This window comes from Geotrypetes seraphini, chromosome 3, assembly GCF_902459505.1.
Source record: "Geotrypetes seraphini chromosome 3, aGeoSer1.1, whole genome shotgun sequence".
Lineage (NCBI taxonomy): Eukaryota > Metazoa > Chordata > Amphibia > Gymnophiona > Dermophiidae > Geotrypetes > Geotrypetes seraphini.
Window position 1 is genome coordinate 113379730 of NC_047086.1, and position 22483 is coordinate 113402212.

Here is a 22483-nt window from a genome sequence, read left to right on the forward strand (position 1 = left end):
GCATACCCCTGTAAATGTTTGATTCGATACTTGGGGATTAAGTACACTTTCTTTTTACCATCACAATTGAGAGTCTTTCTAGACCTTAAAAAGATCTCTAAAGATAAGTAATGTATATGATCTGTTGGATTTAAAAGATAAGTGGGGTTGTTTAACGTTAGTCAGCATTCTGATAAAGGTTTTTGATTTTATTTCTCTCCATGGAATAATTGGATCCCTCCTTTTTTTGATTTTGAGGTCTAAGAAGGATGATAATTTAAATGCCGCATTTATAATTTTGTTCGTCATGTTGTTATTTGCTTTCTGTATTTCTTTAACAAGTATATTACTTGTGATAATTTTCAAATCAATTAAAAAAAAAAAAAAGAGTTATAGACTATTTTTTTCTGCAGCCCTCCAAGTACCTACAAATCCAAAATGTAGCCGTACAGAGGTTTGAGTTTGAGACCACTGATAATCACACAATATAATCTTTTTTTTTAACTTTAAAAGATTTTTATTAGAAATTGTTTGTTGACAAACAATCAATAACCAAGACACCTCCAAAAGAACAATTAGCAAAAAATACAAAATCACAAAATGCATATACTCCTATATTTTCAAACAAGAAATGAAGTATACTCCTGTCCACCACATGTCAACCCTAATCCCCCCTCCCTGTCCCCACTCCCCCCTACCCAAGCCCAACACCCCAACATAACAATATAATACATAATGATAACCGTATAATTAAACTACACAAAGCACACTGTATGCAGAGAAAATTTTAATTAACTATCATTTATATTCTGCTTTTTCCAGAGAGGTCAAGGCAGATACAGTGTCGCCTCAGTAAATGCTACAAATAAACTCCCCCTCAGTGCCAAAGTACATCAAGAAGTAATACAAAATCCTGCAAAGAGTATAACAATAGTAATACTGGGTCGGATCAATGGTTCATCTAACACAGTGTCCTGGTTTTTTTGTACCTATTTAATTTTAATAAGCAACATACATTGCACAAATTGCAAAGTGTTGTGAGTTTTTCAATGCCCATTCTCAACACAAATCACTGCAAAAATACAGTAGGCAGTAGGACAGTGGTCTTCACTAATTTTTAAGTTGGGGCTGTTTCAAGTCCAAAAAAGCTGAAGCAGTTGCTCTTACCACATCTTCCAACAACAAGATCTTGAGCGTAATTGATTCTTTGAGTGAAAAATTATTTCCTCCTATTTGTTTTAAAGTTATTTCTGTGTAACTTTGAATATCCCCTAGTCTACACTACTAAGGATTTTGTATACCTCAATCATTTCTCTCCTCAGCTGCCTGTTTTCCAAGAGCCCTAATCATTTTAGCCTTTGCTCATACAAGAGAAGTTCCATCTCCTTTATTATTTTGGTTGCTCTTTGAACTCGTTTTAATTCTACTATTATTTTTTTTTTTTTAGATATAATGAACACAATATTTAAGGTGAGGTCACACCATGGAGTGATAAGAGAAGCAATAATATTCTTAGTCTTAATTACCATTCCTTTCCTTATAATTCCTAGCAACAATATCATCCTTGCCATACATAAGAATTGCCGCTGCTGGGTCAGACTAGTGGTCCATCATGCCCAGCAGTCCGCTCACACGGCATTGATTTTTCCTGATTGCTGATTTTCTGAGGATTTGATTATTTATGTGTATTTGTTTTTTTATACTATTTTAAAACTTGTGTGTAAAATTTTGTAGTAATTCTTCAATCTCCTTATATTATAGTTTCATAGTTTATTTAAAATTTGATTACACGCCTATCAAAATTCTAGGCGAAAGTACAATATTGATAAAAATAGGGGTACAATAGTTTAAAACACAAATATCTTCAAACTAAAGACAAACCATACAGATTATACTTGGAAAGGAGGTAGGAACTACAATAAATTTATGTCATTGACTTATTTTTATGAAATGTAAATCCAATGATCACCCCTCCCAACATGAATTCATGCTTCACTTTCCTACTTCAGGGTCGATGTGCCTCATAGTAAATATATAGCTGCAGTGACAAACATTCATTGAATTAACTTGAACCCGATCATGAATGCTTAAAATTACATAACATAACATTGTGCTTATTGACCGCGTAACCAGAAGTTCAACGCGGTTTACAAAAAGTTATAAAAATAAACATGTTACATGAAATAAGATGATTCGTTAAACAATCAAATATTTAGAAAAAAGATAGGTCTTCAATTGTTTTCTAAAATGGCCATAGGAATGAGTAATAAGCAATAATATTCGGAATTCGTTGTCATGAAGAGCTGCCTAAAACGTTCTGTTGAATATCAAATCAATCCTTATGATAGTAGAATCAAATCATTAAATCATGATTCCTCTTACCAATGTTCTCCATAGTGTGCAGTCTTCAATATGGTGGCATCTAACATCCACTGCCTTTTAATTTTAATCAGCTGATGCGACGTCACATTCCGAAACCTACCATACAATAAAATCCACAGTAGAAACTATTCTAGCAACATCAGTTCAATTCATTTAACCCCACTGGAGCCAGCGTGTTTAAATGATAGATCCAGCTTTGTTCTTTGATGTTTAATAAGTTATCTATATTACATCCCTTTCACCCTACTTTTACTACATCAGTTATATGCCATCTAATGTCACTTAACTTGTGACCCATCAACTGCCAATGTCGAACTAAGGGAGCAGTATCACTTTGTGTGGACTCTTGATTTATGTTCTGTCAAATGAATTTTAATACAACATATAGTGCACCTGATATATAGTATTTGACATGGGCACTGAATCATATATACAGTATTATGAATAGTAGCACAATTTGTCACCTCTCGAGCATAATATACATACCCAATATTTGTGTATTTGTGTATTTCAAGTTTCACCAATCATGGAAAGCGCACATCATTGGCACTGACCACATGTTGTATGGTATCCTTTAGTCTACTGTATTGTCTACCTTGGACTACTGTAATATAGTTTACTTGGGGTTACCAAAAAAGATTTTATTAAGACTTCATTTAGTTCAGAATTCTGCAGTTCATTTGATCTTTGGGCTTAAGAAATACGATCGTGTTAGTCCTTTTTATGTAAGATTGTACTAGTTGCCTTTTGAGGCTAGAGTTTTTTTAAGTTTGGGTGTATCTGTTATAAGGCTCTTTTTGGTTTACTACCCTTATATCTGACTAGTCTTTAAGCCCGTTACATTAACGGGTGCTAGAATATATGTATGTCTGTCTTTCTTTCTGTCTCACTCCCTGCCCTTGTGTCTTTCTTCTTTTATTTCTTTGTCCCTCCATCCTATTATTTGTTTTTCTTTCTATTTGTCTCTCTTTCTGCCCCCTATGCAGCATTTATCTCCCCTTGTCCACTTTCCTGTACAGTAGCCATATCAGCATTCCCTTCCCCTCCCATTTCCTTGTGCATCAGCATTTCCCCCCTCCCTACTTCCCTGTGCAGCATTTTCCTCCCTCGGGCTAGAATATATGTGTGTGTGTCTGTCTTTATTTATTTCTCTCTCTGTCTCCTTAGCCACTTTTTCCTGTCCATTCTCCCTTCTTTTTACCTCCCCTGTGTCCATGACCACCCCTTCACTGCTCCCCTTATCCAGCAGCAGCCCTTCTCCCTTTGTTTTACCTCCCCCCTGTCCATCAGTACCTCTTCCTTCTCCCCCTGTCCAACAATAGGCATCCCTTCCTTTTTCCCCCTGTCCATCATCACCTCTTCCCGCTCCCTCTGTCCAGCAGTAGGCCTCCCTTCATTTCCCCCCGTCCATCAGCATCTCTTCCTGCTCCCCCTGTCCAGCAGAAGGCCTCCCTTTATTTTTTCCCCCTGTCCATCAGCATCTCTTCCTGCTCCCCCTGTCCAGCAGTAGGCCTCCCTTAATTTTTTCCCCCTGTCCATCAGCACCTCTTCCTGCTCCCCCTGTCCAGCATTAGGCCTCCCTTCATTTATCCCCCTGTCCACCACCACCTCTTCATTGCTCCCCTTATCCAGCAGCAGCCCTTCTCCCTTTGTTTTACCTCCCCCCTGTCCATCAGCACCTCTTCCTGCTCCCCCTGTCCAGCAGTAGGCCTCCCTTCATTTCCACCCCTGTCCATCAGCAGGTCTCCCTTAATTTCCCCCCTGTCCATCTGCACCTCTTCCTGCTCCCCCTGTCCAACAATAGGCCTCCCTTCCTTTCCCCCCCTGTCCATCATCATCTCTTTCTGCTCCCCCTGTGCAGAGTTTTTTAATTACTCGGATAGAGTCCTTGTGCCCCCCCCCTTCCCTTCCCTTGTAAGTCGGCGATTCAAGAAGCCTGTGCAGCAGTCTTGACACGCTGCTTCGGGTCCTTCTACTGCGCTTATTTGCTCTGCCGCGTCTCTGATGACACCATCAGAGACGCGGCAGAGCAAATCAGGGCAGTAGAAGGGCCTGAAGCAGCGTGTGAAGACTGCTGCACAGGCTGCTTGAATCGCCGGGTAGGTATTCGGGTCAGCGGCAAGGGAAGGGGGGTGAGCGGCAAAGAACTCCTCTGGTCTGTTGTGGAGGGCGGCCCGGCTCGATTTATTAATTCGTTGGGGGGGGGGAAAATGCGCTGTGTTGGGGGGAAGGGTAGGCAGACGCGAGGACCGTCCAGTTCGAGAGAGGAGCCGGGGGTGAGAAAGGCCGCCGCAGCTATGGAAATTTTTTTTTTATTTGAAAGCCGCCGCCGGGGCCGCGCATGCGCAATTGTTTTTTTCGCGACAGCTCAGGGAACACGTTTTTTTTAGTGCGCATGCGCGGCTTACCATTTTATTATATTAGATATCTTATTTAAAATTGACTAATTCAACAAAATGCACTAGAAATTCAGGCATGTTCATCTTCTCTACTCCAAGAGCCTGTCTCTCTAAGACTCTTCTGGACAGGACATTGGAATACCAAGCGGGGAAGATGACTTCCTGGTTGAGACCGTTGATTACTCAAGCCTGCTCTTATCTTACCTTTAGGAAATCTTTGAAAACTCAACTATTTGATAATTTATATATTTGAGATGGTGCTTTTTCATTTTTAATAAGTTATGTTTTTAATCTTTAATCTATCTTAATTGTAAACCGCTTTGAACCTCACGGTATAGCGGTATATAAGAAATCAAATCAAATCAAATCAAAAAAAATATGCTCCCCTTTTTAAACCAATGCTGTATTTAATTAATGCTGAATCTATAATAGTTGTGATTGTGTGTTTTATCTGATATTGTATTTTTTTAACTGAAATTGTCTCAATTTTTCCCTGTTGGGAACTGTTATTATTATTAGTTCTTCTCTGTTGTACCAGTTGAATACTCATATTCACCATTTCTCCACAATAGTTTTAGTTCTCAGATAGGAGAACATTGGTTTTTCTGGAAAATCATTACATGCTAAACAAGCCACATGCCAATGCTTCAATATGATGCGATTAATTTGGGTTGAGAGAAGAGTAAATTTCTGTACAAAAATCAAACTGCATCTTCTCTGTTTGATAATTGAGGAGGGAGATCCCTTTGGGCAAATTCACATAAATATACCCTAAATCATCTTTTTTAGGTTATCCCTGCTGATAAAGACTATTTTTCAATGTTTTAACTTGATTATGAAATTCATCTAAAGAATAACAAATTCTCCTTAGTTACAGGAATTGACTTATAGATAAACTTTGCCTCAGTCTGTAAAGATGGTAACTATGAAACTGTTTCATAGTAACATACATAGTAAACATAGTAAATGACGGCAGATAAAGATCTGAATGGTCCATCCAGTCTGCCTAAGCATACACCCTTCCCTCCCCTTCAGGTGTAAATATAAAAGAATCAAAAACTACACTCCTCTAACTCCAAAATACAATAGATAAGCACTGGATAAGCAGTTATAATAATTTTGTAATGAGAGAGAACTTCAGTAACTTTGGCAGTCTACACTGTTCAAAAAAGCTGCATGACAGAGAAAACCCCGAATAGTTAATGCACCAGTTACATCATAAGTGTTCTCTCATGCTAATTATACACCACAGCGTGTTAATCAAAATGTTAAAAAAAATCTGTGTCCACCCCTTACTCTGTCAAATTCCAATTATATGCCCATTCTGTAAATGTAACTGATAAAGACTTCAAAATTAATTCCACAATTTAAAACACTTCTATAAAGAGTGTGATATTTCAAAAACTTATCTGGCTGCTGGCTTCTAATAAGTCCACCAAGGGCCAATTTTCCAACAGCGATTGATTCACTTTTAAGTTTGCATGCAAATGTTTTGCACGGAGGTGCAAATCATTTGCATGCAAACCCACCGACTCAGTCACTCAGTGAGTGATTGAGACATTTGAGACATGTGCAGAGCCCTAACAGGGGAAGCAGCCTCCTGTCACTGCTGTCAGGGCTTCTGCTTTTTTTTTTTAATGGAACAGATTTCTGCGCAACTTAAACACGCACCATCAGTCCCATTTTAAAAAAAGCCTGCCCCCCTACCCGTGCTTGCACTCCTGAGCCACCATCCCCCCTGATCCCCCCCAAAATGGCAGGAGAGATGCCCACTCCCTCCTGCCTGGAAAGACCTCCCCTCTCCCCATGAAGAAAAAAGCAGGAAGGATGCTCACTCCCTCCTGCCACGAAGGTCCTGCTTTACTCCCCCCTCCAAAAAAACCAGCAGGAGGTATGCCCACTCCCCCATGCCCTGTACCTTAATGTTGGGAGCAGGAGGTATTCAAAACACCACCTGCTCCTCCTTTCTTTCAATGACACTTATGCACAGGGAGGAGCCTAAGGCCCTGATTGACTCAAACGCCTCGGGTTCCTCCCTTGGGCATCCCTCCTGCCTTTTTCTTTGGGGGGAAGGAAGGTCTTTAAAGACAGGGAGGAAGGGAAGCCCACGTGGCCGCCCGACAAATCTCCTCAGGCGAGACTGCATGAGATTCAGCCCACGAGGGAGCCATTCCTCCGGTAGAGTGAGCCTTCACCCCAAGGGGAGGCTTCTTCCCTGCCGCCAAATAGGCTGCAGAAATGGCCGCACATATCCAATGTGAGATGGTAGCCTCGGAAGCAGGCCAACCCCAGCGTGGGGAGTCCGCCAGGACAAACAGATGGTTCAACAGACGGAAGTCGTTAGTGGCTTCTAGGTATCTCAAAAGGAGACACCACACATCCAGAGACCGCAAAACATGGTTCTTAGACTTGGACCCCGACAGAACAAAAAGTGGGTAGCCAAACTACCTGGTTGATGTGGACTGCGGAAACAACGTGCAGAAGAAAAGAAGACATGGTCCTCAAAACAACCGCAGACTCCGTGATGCGGCGAAAAGGATCTCTGCATGATATAGCCTGAAGCTCTGACAGATCCTGTGCAGAAGTGATCACAACCAGGAAAGCGGTCTTGATGGTAACATCTCTCAGAGAAATCCCATCCAGGGGTTCATAGATCAGACTAGCCAGCGAGTGGAGAACCAGACTCGGATCCCAAGGAGGACACGGCAGTCTCAAAGGAGGACACAGCCTCCCCGCCCCCCGTAAGAAGTGTACAACATCTAGGGGAGATGCCAGAGAACCCCCGAGAGAAGAGGGACCTGAACATGACAATCCCACAATGGGGACATGGATGAAGAAACCGCCAGACCCTTCCTGAGGCCAGCCCACAGGAAGGCCAGAACATGTGCCACCAGGGCCAAAGGATCCATGTGAACTCCTGCACATCAGGCCGGAAAACATCTCTAGGCCTTTGCGGAGGCCGACCCCGTCGAATTCCTGTCACACCCGCCGTTGTCACACCCACGCCCCTGAGATGTGCAGCAAGCCCATGGGATCATGACAAAACTTCTGTCCCAGCATGTCCCTTACAACCAAGGGACCCTTCACGACTTGTCTGGCTGGCTAACAACCTAACATGCAAGTAATGAGTCTTAATCAGAAATGGAAGAAAAACCCAATAGCTTTATTTCAGCCACTGTCCAAATAAACCATAACACAGGCTTCAGCTTTGCAGTATCAAATAAACACTCATTCCATGAAATCATATATTTCTCATACAGAAAAAAACCCCAACATCAAAGCTTCCACGTTTGTCAGTAATGGCTTAAACACAGTCCCCTGCTTCTGGACTTTTAACAGTACATTCACAACATAGTCCTCTTCACCAGAACAATTAGTTTATATACTTTAGGCTTGCAATATTTACTCAGATGTTTATTCAAAATGAGCACTGCCAGTCCTTGGCCAGATAATGAAAAGAAAAAAAAACCTCCCAGCAAACTGGGTAGCATAGCATGCAGAAATATTACATTGCTTCACTTTAGTACAACTTTTTCCTGAAACAAGTTGTTTCTTTATAAGTAGAACCTGTGCTCTAAAACCCAGGCACTGTCAGGGAAAAACTTGTAACAGCCCAGCATGTAGAGAAGCTTAATTCAGAGCCAATGTTCTGGTTAAGTGCAGAGATGTGGAGGTATGCTTTTGAGAGGTCCATGGAAGCCAAAAACTCCCCAGGCGCTGCTGCTGCCACCACTGAACGCATCGTTTCCAGCTGGAAACGCGGAGCTCACAGGAAGGCATTCACTGCCTTCAGATCCAGAATTGGTCTGCAATCTTCGGTGTCCTTCAATGGCATAATGAAGTAAATCAAGTATCTCCCGGAACCCAAGTCTCGACAGGCTCTATAGCTGCCAGATCCAGAACCTGTTCACCGTGGCTCGCACCTTGCTGGCCCTGTCCAGAATTCCCACAGGAAGGGACATGAAGAATTTTGGCAGAGGCCGGAAAAACTGTAGTCAAAGGCCTTCCCTAAGCACGTCGAAGACTCACTGGTTCAAGATTACCATTTGCCATTCCGGAAGGAAGGCCGAAAGCTGCCCCCCGAACTGGAGGGGGGGGATCCCGCCAGAGACCTGGCATCATAATTTTCTCTAGGGAGGGGCAGAAGGTTGGGAGTAGGAAAACTGTTGGTGTGCTGTACCTCCAAAGCGAGGACTGGAGGGAGCTCTGAAACGCTGTCCTGCCGCTGGAGGTCCGACAAACTGAGAAGTGCACCTGAAAGGACGAAATCCGGCCGTCCCACACCCCTGGTCAGATGAGGAAACTGGAACGCTCTTCCGGAGGCTGTTATAGGGGGAAAAATCCTCCAGTGATTCAAGACAAAGTTAGACAAGTTCCTGCTGAACCAGAAAGTACGCAGGTAAGGCTAGACTCAGTTAGGGCACTGGTCTTTGACCTACGGGCTGCCACAGGAGCAGACTGCTGGGCATGATGGACTACTGGTCTGACCCAGCATTGGCAATTCTTATATTCTTATGTTAAGTCTAGAGTCATGGAGCACCTCAGGCTACGGTCCTGAACACTGGCCATAAGGTCATCCAAACCCTGGCCAACCAGGATCAAACTTTTAAAAGGGAACCTGCTCAGTGTAGCCTGTAGCTGAGTAGCACCCGATCACTGGTGAATCCAAGTCATTCGCCAAGCGGACCCTGAAGAAGCTCCCAGCTTAGTTCAAGATGCCATAGAGTGTGTCTGTCAAAAAATTCAGACATGCCCAGGCCACAAGGAAGTGGCCGCTGCAGTTCGCCCTCCCACCGTAGCGGAAACAGAAAGATGCTTGAGATCAAAATGCACTCTTCTGTCCTGAAAATCATGCAGGACAACCCCTCCATCTGAGGATAAAGAGGTACGCTTGGCGATCTGAGTCACAGCTGAATCCACCGTTAGTGGGACCAAGCACTAGTTGAAGTCCGATGCCATGGGATACAACTTTGCCATGTCCAAGGATAAGGGAACCCTCCAGAGACTCCCAAACCTCTAACAGCACTTCCACCAAAACCGCATTGTCCAGCAAGGATGCGGACAGCGGAGGCTCAGAACTGTACATTCTGTCTGAACCACATGTTCTGAAATAAGGTTCCGTGTTCATAGTGACCCAAAAATAAAGATAGGCAGGTGGCTAGTTTTGAAGAGCCAGCACGCCAGCACACCGCCTGGCGATCCACAAGGTCTCAGAACCCATTGTTCTGGGTATCACCCAGATCCACTAAGTTAGCCACATCTGCTGATTACGCCAAAGAAACAGGCGACAGCAAAGGCACAGACACTGAAGCAGAAGCAAGGGCAGGGATGAGCCGCCTGCTTTCTGGTACCCCAGCAAAGGAACAAATTGGCATACTGGCATCCGAAGGTGGAACAGACTGTTGTACTGGAGTCTGAGTGGGAGAAACAGGCAAAGCCCCTTTTACTTGGGGTTTTTTTTTTTTTTTGGGGGGGGGGGGGGGGGTTCATATAGCCAGATAGCTCAGATCCACAAAATCTGGGGAAAAACAGTCACCAGCGGCCGGAACCGCTGAGGAGACTTTTTCCTGGAACTGCGCTTGCGTTTTGCAAAAACGCCATCCATACCCAGTTTAGGTACCCCGGACACAGCAATCGTGACTCCGGTGGAATTAAAGGGCATTAGAGCCTCTCAGGAGGAGGAAGGCGCAGGATCCGCACACAACTGACCCCCCCCCTTGCGGCGTGTGGTGCATTGGATACACGACCGCGAATCCAGCTGCTATCCGCCGCATCTAATGCATGAATCCATGCCATCTTGTCCTGAGGTGGCCATCTGTGAAGTTTAGAGCAAAAATGAAGTTTCTAAGTCAAAAAAATATACTTTTAAAAACTTTGAAGAAAATCCAAGATGGCTGCTACGGGTGCCAATTTTGCATTAAAAACGCCCGGGAAAAAAGCCTGGAAACGCAAAAAATGGCAATTTTACAATTGGGGAGAAACCAGGGCATGCAGGGAAACCACCCAAACCCCCGATTTCAGCACCCCCCCAAAATCTGCAAACTCTGTGACTCCACAGACATGTGCTGCGATACATTTCAATGGCAGCCAGCAATACACAGTGCAAGCATAGGGCGATCAGTACCTCGGGAACTGATTAAACTGGATCTTCTGACCACCTCACCTTCCCTGTCACCACAGATCACAACCGCCAGGACCCCTCAGGGGAATTAAGGAAGATGCGCGGTCCAGTTCCGATCCCGGTGTACCTCCACAGAACCGCAGCAGCCTGCGCTCTACCCCTTTCCAGATGAACCAGGGGAGATCTGAGCGGAGGAAATGAGAAGAGAGAGATTCTAAAAACCACAGGGGGGAGGGAAAGAGAGATGAAAGGAGAAAGATGCCAGACCATGAGGGAACAGAGGGAAGATGATGGATGCCAGACCAAAGGGGGGGGGTGTCTAGAGGAGAGATGGAAGGGGGAGACAGACAGTTTCTGGAAGGGGCAGACAGTGGGTGGAACGGGCAGATGCTGGATTGAAGAGATAGGGCAGATGCTGGAAGGAAAAGAGTGAAAGAAGATGAACGCAGAAACCAGAGACAACAAGAGGTAGAAAAAAAATCATTTTATTTCTATTTTGTCATTAGAATATATCAGATTTGAAATATATATCCTGCTAGAGACATAAACTGTGGACTGCAAAGCCCAGGCAGTGCTTCTTTAGCTTCCAGCTGGCTTAGGGCTCTCTCTGACCAGGGGGCACTCCCCTAACATTATTCCTGTCATGTGTGACTGCAATATTCTGTTAGCATGATATTTCTGTGTAGCATTCTATAATAATTTGGCTTGTTCAGTTTTTTATTGTTTCTTTTTATACTTTAATAAAATACGTTCAATATAAAATCATAACTGAGGTTTGTGCGGATGGGATCAGATGGTTTGCAGGGACCGAGCTCGCGGAGACAGGGCAGGGGGGGGGGGGGTTTCAGTCTTAGTAGTTTGCCGGTCCACAAAATAATTCTTTTATTTCTGCCGGCCACGGGTGTAAAAAGGTTGAAAAACACTGGTCTAGAGGGTTTACTGCAGTTCAAGCTTACAGAGCACCCTCCAGAAGCAGACAATTTTTAAGGAAAAGTCTGCGATCTCCCGCTGAAGGAATACTCTCAGAGTGAATCCGCAGCACTTGGGCAATACCCACGGCACCGAAGTAAATAAAAGACTAGGAATTGAGAAATAAAATTATGAGCAGAAATAAACTAGAAGTTCTCAGCAAGGCTGCTGAAACAAACCGAGCTTCAAGGGGAGTGTCCACACAGGTGACCTCGCAGAGGGGACTGGTTTTATTTCTAAATTCTGCAGCCAAGGCTGGAATAAATGCACTACCCATGAGTTCAGCCTCCAGAGGGATTATACAAGAATACTATTTTATTATAGTTTATGAAATTATATGTTTACATGTCTTTTTTAATTTGTGATATTGTTTTAATTATGTACAGTATGTGGGACTGTAAATCACTCAGAATTGTTGGATGGTTGTGAGTAATACATTTTTAAATAAGTGATCCCAAAAATTGCACATAGTGTTATAGGGAAAAGGGATGGGACTTGATATACCGCCTTTTTGTAATTACAGTCAAAGCGGTTTATATTTATATACAGGTACTTATTTTGTACCCAGGGCAATGGAGGATTAATTGACTTGTCCAGAGTCACAAGGATATGGGGTAGGAATGGAATCCAGTCCCCAGGTTCTCAAACCACTGCACTAACCATTAGACTATAGAATAATTTGGGACTTCTATTAAGGGCTCCTTTTACTAAGCTGCGATAGCGGTTTTAGCACGCGCTAAATTGCCACACACGCTAGACGCTAACGCCAGCATTGAGCTGGCGTTGGTTCTAGCCATGTAGCGCGGGTTTAGCGTGCACTAAAAACGCTATCGCAGCTTAGTAAAAGGAGCCCCAAGTTTCAGTCTGGCACTCAGAGTTGGGAGCTGGAACTGATGCTAAGTACACTCTTTATAGAATAATACTTGACACCAATCTTTTCCTGCACTCATTTTTGAGCATCATACTGTATTTGTTACACAAGTTAGGCAGATGTTTATAAAATTCTTCTCTGAGTTTGCATGAGATAAATTGGCATACATTGGAAACCTAGTATGCAGAAATTTATCTCATAGTATTTATTGCACTGTAGATATTCTCAACAACCTGGCTATGGGGGTCACCAGTTCAAAGACAGGGAGCCAAGTCACTCTCTTGGCCAAATCAGTAAATCCTGCTGGCTGAGCCTCATAGAAAATGCTTTACAATTACAAAGAAATCTCTACATTTTGTCATAAGCAACATGTGTGCAGCTGCTGCATCACTGTGGATTTATTTAGGGAGTAACTTTATATCTGCCTCCTTTAATAAACAATTTCTATATGCGTACTTTTCATTCTCTGGATTCTGCTTGATTTTCAAAAGCAAACATGTGCCTGTACATTTGATTTTAAAGTTACCCAAAGGAAATTATGTTCTCTCTTTTTTTTTTTTTTAACCTGCTATTTAGGTAAATATGCACATAGTTCAGTTTTCAAAAGTATGCATATACATGAGAATCTTTCCCTTCAGAACATGTGTTATAAAATTAATCAGGGATCACTGTTTCAGGCACTAGGCCTGATGGGCCGCCGCAGGAGCGGACCGCTGAGCAAGATGGACCTCTGATCTGACTCAGCGGGGGCAACTTCTTATGTTCTTATGTTCTTATGTTATCTAGGACAAATAGACAGCATATTCTCACATATGGGTGATGTCATCCACGGAGCCCGGTACAGATAGTATGAAATGTACTGTCACTTTAAGTTTTAAGAAACTTCACGATTGCCTGCACCGCACATGTACAAGTGCCTTCCTGCCTTACGTAGGCTCACGGTACCTCAGTTCTTCATTTTCCATGGATCGAAATACTATTTTTGGCTGGACTCCAGTATATGTTGCCTTCCTGCTTTCACATTTTTTCTTCATTTTAATAAATTATTTTTCCTTATAATATATTTATTTTCATGTTGTAAAAAAAAAAAGAGAGAGTATATTTTACTTTTTTCTTATCGTTCAATCCCAGGCTTCAGTCTTGGGGTTTTTTCCTTGGCAGGTCTCTTGTTCACTTCCAAAATTCAGTTTAATCTCACTGATGAAATTTTTCCTTCCATGTCAAAACCTTTAACAAGTTTTAAGTGCTATAGGTGTCAGCAGCCTATTTCCATCACCAACCCTTATAGTTGGAGTCTGCAGTGTTTGGGCCCTGAACACCGAGTTGAAACTTGTGCTCGGTGTTCTCACCTTCAAAAGTGCTCTATCAAAGCTTGTCGCATTCAACAGGAGAAGCTATCTGGCTTGGCCATGGACACTGGCAAGTCTTTGGAGCCACTGACATCAAAAACTCCTGCACTGATCTTACAGCATCGGCAAAGCCAGCTAAGAAACCATTCACTTCCCAGCAAGCGTTGCAGGTCTCAACAGCATCGAATCCCTTGATGCAGACCAAACAGCAACACCACCGTTCTCCAGTTTTCCAGCTTGTCTCTCCTTCACGGTCACCCACTCTGAGACAACCTGCTGCACCGATGGTACCGGCTGATGAGCCATCAGTACCAGTGCATACTTTCAAGGAGAAACTCGATGAGTTCTACTAGAGCAGAGATCTCAAAGTCCCTCCTTGAGGGCCGCAATCCAGTCGGGTTTTCAGGATTTCCCCAATGAATATGTATTGAAAGCAGTGCATGCACATAGATCTCATGCATATTCATTGGGGAAATCCTGAAAACCCGACTGGATTGCGGCCCTCAAGTAGAGACTTTGAGACCCCTGTACTAGAGGGAGATTAGTGATAAGTTCAAATTGCACTGCATGCTGGTGCTAACATCAACTCCCTCGATACTTGCCCAACCTGAGCATAGCAGTATGAGGCCTCAAGGTACAGATGTTGGCTATCCATCGGAGTATTGAGCTACTTCTCCTGAATCTTCTCGAGTCATTGTCATTCCCTATCTCGACGTTGTTCTGCCTCCAAACATTGATCTTTGTATCGGCATTCTAGCTCTTCTCATCAGCATTCTCCATCAAAGCATCAATGTTCTTCTTCAACATGGCATTCGATGCTAAGGCACCGTCAATCCTCATCCCGTCGATCTTGTGTTTTGAAGTGAAAAAGGAATACTCATCGATCCTCGTCATTGTCTTAATCGGATTGGTACTGAAGACGTCACAAAACATCTCATAGACATCATTCTTCTCTAAGCACAGTTTCTCCAAGTCTTCTCTATGATTCAGATTTGCGATTTGACTCAGAATGCCAATTTGTTTTATCTTCAACTAAGTCTTATGACACTCCTTCCTAGCAGTCACCACAGAAGACGCATCCCAAAACTAGATCTCCTCCAGAAAGACTTTCCTTTACTAAATATATTAGGCAGCTGGGCAAAGCCCTACCTGTCAGATTGGAAGTTGACACAGGACCAAGTGCTGAATACTTGGATGTGTTGGACTATAATGAGCCTCCCAAAGAGCTGATCAAGTTACCATTACATGGCAATCTTAAAGAGACGCTGCTCAAAAATTGGGAAACGCCTATCACAGAAGCTCCAAGGAAATTAGAATCCATTTACAGAATTATTTATTGTCTAGGGTTTGATAAACCACAACTTCAACCTCAATCATTACTTGTAGAATCAACCCTTAAAAAATCTTCCAGTGCAAGAGTTTATGCCTCAGCACCACCTGGGCATGAAGGCCGTACTATGGACAAATTTGGATGTCGCCTTTATCAAAATTCTATGCTGACGAGCAGGGTCCTTAATTACAATTTGTGCATGGCATGTTATCTAAAACAACTAGTAAGGAAATTGCCTAGCTTTGAGAAGTATATTACTTCAGAACACCTTGAAGAATATCAGCAAACTATTCACACACTTTCACAGACTAGAAAATATATTTCGAGGTCAGCCTATGATGCTTTTGAGATGTCATCTAGAGCATCTGCTATGTCGGTCACTATGAGATGCCTAGCTTGGCTAAAAGACTCTAAGATAGATTAGCCAATATTCCATGTTTAGGAGAAGAACATTTTGGCAATTCTATAGGGGCGGCCACGCAAAAATTAACACAACATGAAAAGAATTGAAATTCTTTGTTCAGAACAAAGACTAAGCCTCAAGCTTCACAGCAGTCTGCTAAACCTTCCTATTCATATTAGAGGTGATATACTTCTAAACCTTCTGCTTCTAGGCTACTACTGCAAAAGAAGCAAAAGCAAGAATGGCATCAGAAAGCTCAGGCGGCAGCTCCTCAAAAATCAGCTCAATCCTTTTGACGTGCTTCTAGAGAGCTTAGCCACTGTTCCCTTATCTCAGCCTCTTCCTCAACCAATCAGAGGTTGTCTACAATTCTACCATCAACGTTGGACTCTGAAAACAACCGACCCATGGGTTCTCAAAGTCATCAGGGAAGGTTACTCTCTCATTTTGTCATTATACCTCCAAATCATCCTCCAAGAGAGTCCTCTTTCAACTCTCAGCAGATATCCTTTCTTCTTCGGGAAATAGAGGCTCTGTTTCAACTAAATGCCATAGATATAGTACCCTCTACTCAGAAAAATCAGGGGTTCTACTCCAGGTATTTTCTCATCTCAAAGAAGACAGGAGGTATACATCCAATTTCTCCGGAAACTTTATATCCGCTATTAGATTAAAGCGATTGGCTATGCGCTCTTGATCTAAATAGGCTTATTCCTATATACCAATTATTGCAACATTATTTACTTGAGATCCTACAAAAAAAACATCCTAAGACTCAGAGTCATTCAAAACTCGGCAGTTCGGCTGATCTTTAGGCTGAAGAAATGGGAACACATAAGCCCCTACTATCAAAAACTCCATTGGCTGCCCCTAGAGGCGCGAATCCTGTTTAAGTTCTCCTGTCTGTGTTACAAATCAATATTTGGCCTAGCCCCCACTTACCTGGTTTCCCACTTCAATCTGGCAAGTTATCTTAGGCCCACACGAAGAATACATCTGTTTTCCTATCCGACAATAAAAGCCTGCCACTACAAAAGATTCTTGGACAGAACTCTGGCCTTCCAGGCAGGCAAATGGAACGATTGGCTTAGTAACGTTTTCACGCTCTCATCATCCTACTTCAATTTTAGAAAACTGGTAAAAACGAGCTTGTTCAATCGATTTGTTAACTAAGAATCTACTCAGCTCTGCTTACTAAACCAGTAACCCTAATGAACCAGTAACCCTAATGAACATATAGCTTTCATATTCCTTCATTATGTAAGATTATTGCTGACTTTGATTGTAACCTCTTCGCTGATTATCCAGCGCTTCTTGCTATAAACCATCTCAAACTTCTACAGCTTTGGCGGTATATAAGAATAAAATTATTATTATTATTATCCTGCTCACAGAAAATTTCTGCAGTTTTAGATAGCCCATCAACATTTTCAATACAAAGTTCTGCCCTTCGGCCTAGCCTCCTCTCCATAAGTGTTCACCAAGTGCCTAATAGTAGTGGCAGCAGCTGTAAGAGGTCAAGGCTTCCAAGTATTTTCTTATCTTGGCAATTGGCTTATAAAAGTTGACTCTCCTCGAGGGGTGCTCTTAGTAACACAGTCAACAATCCTGTTTCTTCAACAGTTAGGGTTCAAAGTCAACTTTCCAAAATCTCACCTTCAACCCTCTCAAACTCTACAATTCATAGGAGTCCTGCTCAATACCATTCAACTCAGAGCGTTCCTGCCTCGACAAAGACAAGACAATTGGATTCAACTTTGCAGTCAAGTCTATCATCTTCTGTCCATCTCAGCCAGACAAATGATGATACTATTGGGTCATATGGTATCTACAATCCACATTACCCCCTTTGCAAGACTTCATCTCAGGACAACTCAGTGGTCCTTGGCATCTCAATGGTCTCAAGTTCTCGATCCACTCTCACAGAAAATTACAGTCATGTCATCGCTTCATCAATTTCTTCAGTAGTGGATGAATTCCTGAAATCTTTCCAAAGGGCTGCTGATTCAAATTTCTCCACATCAGAAAGTTCTGAACACAGACTCGTCCAAGTACATTTGGGGAGCTCATCTGGATGGTCTTCACACACAAGGTCACTGGTCTGCTCAAGAACAGAAGCTCCATATCAACCTCTTGGAACTCAGAGCAATTCGCCATGCTCTGAAGACTTTTCAAAACAGTATATCCAATTAAGTTCTCCTAGTACGCACAGACAATCAAGTTGCAATGTATTACATAAACAAGCAAGGAGGTACAGGTTCTCTGATTCAGTCAAGAGGCTGAGAATATTTGGAACTGGGCAATTGCTCGAAACATATTTCTAAAAACTGTCTATGTTCAAGGAGGGCAAAATACACTTGCCAACAAACTCAGCAGATTTCTTCGGCCATACGAGTGGACGCTCAACTCTGCAATCTTGCATCAGATATTCTCTCTTTGGGGGACTCCTCAGATAGACCTATTTGTGTCCCCTTACAATTACAAACTGCCTCAATTATGTTCCAGACAATACTCTCCTCATCATTTAGAGGCAGATGCCTTTCTCCTGGATTGGACCGACAAATTCCTTTATGTGTTTCCACCAATTCTTCTCATTCTCAAAACGCTAGTCAAGATCAAATGACAGTCAGCCACCATGATCCTCCTAGCTCCTTGGTGGCCTAGACAACCGTGGTTCTCCCTTCTACCTCAGCTCAATGTCAAGGATCCAATACCCCTGCAGATCTTTCCATCTCTTCACACACAGAAGCGTCTCTTTTACATCCCAATCTACAGTCGTTGCACCTGACAGCTTGGTACCACTCAGGATGACCTCAGCAGATGCTGCTTTCTGATCCTGTCAGAATCATTTTAGATGCATCCAGAAAACTGTCTATAGCAGTGGTACCAACAGAAGTGGACACGGTTTTCATTCTCCTCCATATCTTCAGTGTTGGATTACCTTTTTCATTTATCCAATTCAGGTCTTAAAACCACTTCAGTCAGAGTTCACCTTAGTGCTATCAGTGCTTTCCATGTGCCAGTCAACAATAAATCTCTGACTGCTCATCCTCTTGTTTCCAGATTTATGAAAGGACTTTTCAATATCAAACCAACTCTCAAAACGCCTCCAGTAGTTTGGGATCTTATTATTGTTTTCACCAGACTAATGATGCCTCCATTTGAGCCAATGTCTTCTGCTCATCTTAAATATCTCACTTGGAAAGTGATATTTTTAATCTCCATCACTTCTGCACATCAAGTGAGTGAGCTTCAAGCGTTGGTGTCAGACCCACCTTTTACAGTTTTCCACCATGATAAAGTAGTTCTCTGCACCCATCCGAAAGGAGTCACAGAATTTCATCTGAATCAATTGATTGTGCTTCCAGTTTTCTTTCCAAAGCCTCATTTTCACCCTGGATAAACAGCTCTTCATACTTTAGACTGCAAATGAGCCTTGGCTTATTACTTACAATGGACTAAGTCACATAGATCATCTCCTCAACTGTTCATCTCCTTTGATCCTATCCAAGAGAACTGTTTCCACTTGGTTAGCGGCCTGTATTTCCTTCTGCTATGCTCAGGCTGGGCTGCAGCTCGGGGGTCATGTAACAGCACATAAGGCTTGAGCTATGACAGCTTCAGTTGCATTCTTATGTTCCACTCCCATAGATGAAATATGAAAAGAAGCTACTTGGTCCTCAGTTCACATATCACTATTGTCTAGAATCCTATTCAAGACAGGATGGTCACTTCGGCCAAGCAGTATTACAAAATTTATTTTCTTAATGTTCAACTGTCTCTCCATCCCATTGCAGTAAGCTAGGGAGTCCCACATGTGAGAACATGCTGCCTGTTTGTCCTAGGATAAAGCACAGTTACTTACTGTATCAGGTGTTATCCGGGGACAGCAGGCAGATAGTCTCACATCCCACCCATCTCTCCTAGTTTGCTTCTTAACTTGCTTACTGAACTGAGGTACATGGTTTCTGCAAGGGGAGATCGTGTCTAACTAACTTATTGCACTTCTTTGAAGGAATTAACAAACGCAAGGACAGAGGAAACCCCATAGACATCATATACCAAGATTTCCAAAAAGCCTTTGACAAGGTGTCTCATGAACGTCTACTCCAGAAACTGAAAAACCATGGGATGGAAGGAGATGTACATAGATGGATCAGAAACATGGCTGGTAGGAAACAGAGGGTAGGAGTGAAGGGACACTACTCGGACTGGAGGAGGGTCACGAGTGGTGTTCCGCAGGGCTTGGTGCTCGGGCCGCTGCTATTTAATATATTCATAAATGATCTAGAAACAGGGACGAAGTTGAGATAATAAAATTTGTGGACAACACCAAACTATTTAGTGGAGCTCGGACTAAAGAGGACTGCGAAGAATTGCAAAGGGACTTGAACAAACTAGGGGAATGGGCAACGAGATAGCAGATGAAGTTCAAAGTTGAGAAATGTAAATTATTACATGTGGGAAGCAGAAACCCGAGATACAACTATACGATGGGAGGGATGTTATTGAATGAGAGTACCCAAGAAAGGGACTTGGGGGTAATGATGAACATGATAATGAAGCCAACGTCACAGTGCGCAGCGGCTGCTAAGAGAGTGAATAGAATGCTAGGTATAATCAAGAAGGGTATTACAACCAGAATGAAAGAAGTTATCCTGCCCTTGTATTGTGCGATGGTGCGTCCGCATTTGGAGTACTGTGTCCAATATTAGTCGCCGTACCTTAAGAAGGATATGGCGTTACTCAAGAGGGTTCAGAGGAGAGTGACACGTCTGATAAAAGGGATGGAAAACCTTTCATACGCTGAGAGATTGGAGAAACTGGGTCTTTTTTCCCTGGAGAAGAGGAGACTTAGAGGGGATATGATAGAGACTTACAAGATCATGAAGGGCATAGAGAGAGTAGAGAGGGACAGATTCTTCAAACTTTCAAAACATAAAAGAACAAGAGGGCATTCGGAAAAGTTGAAAGGGGACAGATTCAAAACGAATGCTAGGAAGTTCTTCTTTACCCAATGCGCTTCCAGAGGACATAATAGGGCAGAGTACGGTACTGGGGTTTAAGAAAGGATTGGACAATTTCCTGCTGGAAAAGGGGATAAAGAAGTATATATAGAGGATTACTGCACAGGTCCTGGACCTGTTGGGCCGCCGCACAAGCGGACTGCTGGGCACGATGGACCTCAGGTCTGACCCAGTGGAGGCATTGCTTATGTTCTTATGTACCGCGAGCCTACATTGGGCAGGAAGGCACTTGCGCACACACGGTGCGACCAGTCACAAAGTTTTTTAAAACTTAAAGTGACAGTACACTTTTCATACTGTCCGTAACGGGCTCCATGGATGATGTCACCCACATGTGAGAATATCTACCTGCTATCCCCGGATAAACCTGTTACGGTATGTAACTATGCTTAACTTTCCCAATATGTTAGGCAGGCAGTGTTGTAAGGTCTCAATATTTAGTCCATGGTAGTAAGTGGCTTTTAAGCCATGAGATGAATTAACCCTGAATATTCAATGCTGGGGCATCTCTTGCCTCTGGTATTAAATATCCATTTTAGTGCAGAAATCCAGATATTAAGGTACTGGTACCCAGTTAACTCGGCACATAAGGTTAGGACACTGTTCTTGCTGTCCTAACCTTATCAGCTTACTTGATTGGTTGGTTAGCTGATTGGTAACTGGTTAAGCAGTAGCTCCTTTCAACTCTGCCTTCTTCCCCCCCTCCCCCCGGACAGCCCCTAACCCAGTCAGTTTGAGAATGACAAGTATAGTAGCATGGGCTAGTGGCCAGGTATGGACCCGTCACAGAAACAGGCTGCAGGCAAATGTAAACCAAAAGAAAAGTTTATTTTGAACCAAAAGTCTGTTGTTGTCACAGATCTGGTATGTAAACATAGGCAGAATTTAGATGTAAATCATTTCACACAAAGATCCTTAACCCTAATTCATTAATTAACACTTGATAAACCCCTTTGAAAATTACCCCTAGAATTTCCCATTCTGTGGGTTAAGGGATATTCTGGCTGCAGAAATGGCTTTGAAAATTACCCACTTAGATAGTGGTGGTAGTAATTTTGAATTGGAGATTTAATTGCTCACCTTTTTTCAAAACTGATTACAGCCTTTGCATTTGCTGCACAGTAATTCTGGTGGTAATCGCAAAACATACCACATACAAATGATTCTTTGGCAGAATTCTATCTTATCAAGCTGGTGGCATATGGGATAAACATCTTGGTAATTTTATTTTAAATTCCAACACCTAAACTGGCATTTAGAAAATTGTTAAAAACATAATTGTTTGGTAAATTTTTTAACTAATGAATGTCCAGTATCGCACAGAACCGAGAGGTAGCTGCGGTATACAAGCGTTATGTTATGGTACAGATTAGTTGAAGGACATCTTATTTTAGTTTTTACCAAATAATTAATAGCAAGCATAGGTTCCTTGTTTTTGCATGGGCTAGTTTTAGCTGCACAAGGTCGTTTTCAGTCTCATCAGATGACTTTGAGCTTACTTGTACAAAGATGATTTGGAAAAATATTTTCCCACAGGAACGCTGGAAAAAAGCGAATGGAGAGAAGAATGTTTTCTTGGATGGCTTTGTAGCATTTGAAGGAGGGCGATACCAGTGTCCCAGAAGGTCAGTGAAACAGCTGGGATTTATTTAT

At 42.7% G+C, this 22483-nt stretch overlaps 1 long non-coding RNA gene across 1 annotated transcript in view; it reads left to right on the forward strand.

Moving 5' to 3' along the window:
* Positions 1-22483, forward strand: part of LOC117358055 — a 35284-nt gene that overhangs the window by 9170 nt on the left and 3631 nt on the right. The window contains exon 2 of the long non-coding RNA XR_004538938.1: positions 22367-22455. This is a non-coding gene — a long non-coding RNA (uncharacterized LOC117358055). The remainder of the gene's footprint in view (positions 1-22366; positions 22456-22483) is intronic.